The sequence below is a fragment of the Trachypithecus francoisi genome, unplaced genomic scaffold (assembly GCF_009764315.1).
Source record: "Trachypithecus francoisi isolate TF-2019V2 unplaced genomic scaffold, Tfra_2.0 Lachesis_group6, whole genome shotgun sequence".
NCBI lineage: Eukaryota > Metazoa > Chordata > Mammalia > Primates > Cercopithecidae > Trachypithecus > Trachypithecus francoisi.
Genome location: NW_022681471.1, coordinates 95,022,989 through 95,025,767, shown reverse-complemented (window position 1 = coordinate 95,025,767; position 2,779 = coordinate 95,022,989).

Sequence of the window (2,779 nt, the reverse complement as noted above, 5' to 3'; positions counted from 1 at the left end):
AAGGTTATGGATTACTATATAGCTACAGCAATCAAGATAGTGTGTTATTGGAGAAGGAATAGACACATAGATCAATGCAACAAAAAACAGAACCCAGAAATAGACCAACATAAATATACTCAATTGATTTTTGATGAAAGTTTAAAAACTATTCCATGGAGGAAGGATAGTTTATTCAACAAATTATGCTAGAACAATAGAACATCCATAGGCAAAAAAAAAAAGGAAAAGAAAAAAACCACCTTGATCTACTTCTATATCACCCTGTATACAAAAATTAATTCAAAAGGGATCATGAATTAAATGTAAAAGATAAAACTATAAAATTTTTAGAAGAAAACATATCTTTGGGACATAATACTAGGCAAAAAGCTAGTGCTTAGACATGACACCAAAAATATATTACACTTTAAAAAATTTATAAATTGGACTTCATCAAAATTAAAAACTTTTTTACTGTTTTGCAAAAACAGTACTGCAAAAGACCCTATTGTGAAGATGAAAAGACAAGCTAATGACTGGAAGAAAATATTTGTAAATCTTATATCTGGAAAAGGTCTTATATCTAAAATATATAAATAACTCTCAAAACTCAACAGTTTGCTTTTTTACAAATAAATATAGATTTCAATTGCAAAATGGGAAAAAACATTTAAACATTTTTACAAAGAGAAGACACAGATGGATATAAACACATGAAAATGTTCAAAATCATTATCTGTTAGGTAAATGCAAATTAAAATCACAATGAAATATCACTACACACCTTTTAGAAAGCTAAAATTAAAACTAATGATAATACTAAATGCTAACAAGGATGTGAAGAAACTAGATCTCCCATACATTGCTGGTTGGAATGTCAAATGGTACAGGCACTCTAGAAAATAGTTTGGTAGTTTCTTACAAAAGTAAACATGTGCTTACGTGACATAGCAATCACACTGTTGGACATGATCTCAGAGGAATGAAAATATGTGTTCACACAAAAACCTATATGTGAATATTCACAGTGGCTTTATTCATAGTAGTAAAATGCTAGAAACAACTCAAATGTCCTTCAACGAGAGAATGGTTGAAAAACACTGTGGTATACACATGCGCTGGAATAGTATACAGCAATAAAGAGGAATGAACTAAAGATATATGCAACCCAATTGGACTTTACAGGCATTATGCTCAGTGAATAATGTCTCAAAGGTTATATATGTATAATTCCATTCATAGAACATCCTTGAAACGACAAAACTATAAAAATGAATAACACAGTAGTGGTTGTCAGGGGACAAGGACAGGAGTTAGGTGGGCTATGGGTGCACATTCAAGAAGGTAGCATGAGGGAGTTCTTTTGTGGTGATGGAACAGTTCTGTATTTTGATTGTGTTGATAGTTATACCAATATATACCAAAATCATATAGAAATATATAGGCTTACACACATACAGATAAATAAATACAGATTTTAAAAATGGTGAAAACTGTAAAAGGTCTATATTTTTTGTTAACAGCATTGTACCAATGTTGATTTTCTGGTTTGATATTGTGCTATACATCTATGTGATGTCCCCATTGAGGGAAGCTGTGGATGGGTACGTGGGACCCTTTGTACTCTTTGAAATTTCCCATGAATTTGCTTTCAAAACAAAATATTTTAAAAATGTAAATGTAATAAAATGAACTGTTCTTACACAAATGCACATACCTGGCATGTTTGTAGAGCCCCAGAGTTATTCACTCCCTAGAAAAAGTGAGGAACAGGCTCAGGTCGCTGGTATCAGATGATCAAAAGACTCTCCATTATAATATGTACTCTGGGATCTGTACAAAATCAGCAAATCAATTTGGCAGAACTAGATAATGATTTAATATCAAGGCTCTTCATAACTACCTCTCAGTCTACCTTTCTAACCTCATCTCCATCCATTCACACACACAATATGACATGGGTAGATGAAATAGACTATTTGTTTTCATTGAACAGAATGCATATTGTCAAAGCTCTGAGTTTTTCCTTCTTTCTTTTTCCAGGAAGGCCCTTTCCTTCATTCTCCACTGGTGAAATTCATGTGCATCCCTCTCAGAGGTCCCACCTTATTATAAGACCCCATTGTGGCCAGGCAAAATTATTTGCTTCCCCTTTACTGAAAAACTTACCACATTGTAAAAGAGAGTTGTTAGTTAGTCTGAACTTGTCCCTGAGAACATAAATTACCAGCCAGAGAGGACCTTATCTTGTTCATCCTTAAGATACAGTGCCTGGCAGTTATGCACAATAGATCTTTTGATGAAATTAATTTAATGTAATTAAAATTAAGACTGAAGAATTGTTGACTTTATTGGTTGGCACATGGGTATGCTATGTGAATAAAAAGTTTAGAGATAATAAGATTGAAGAAATAGATCCTTTTCCTCTATAGAGATAAGCCAAAAGCTAATAGAAGTGAAAAACTCATTAATAGCCTGGATTAGACAAGACTTGGCACGAAAACAAGAAAGGAAGAAGGCCTTTGTAAAGAGAAAAATGAAGGTTCCTCTCATCCATTTAAAAGGGTTCATAATGTGTAGGTAGGAGGAAAGTAGAATCCCTGAGACATGGGGACATATCATGTTATTGTCTCACTTGGAAAAATGTTAACTCATTGTTTGTTGTTTTTCCTCAATAAACAGAGCAGCCGAGTCATAGAAACTGGAAACAAAAAACACTTAAGAGAGACGAAGAATGGAAGAAAATATCCCCATGACAGATACTATGAAGGATAAGGATTTTGAGATGGACCTTAAA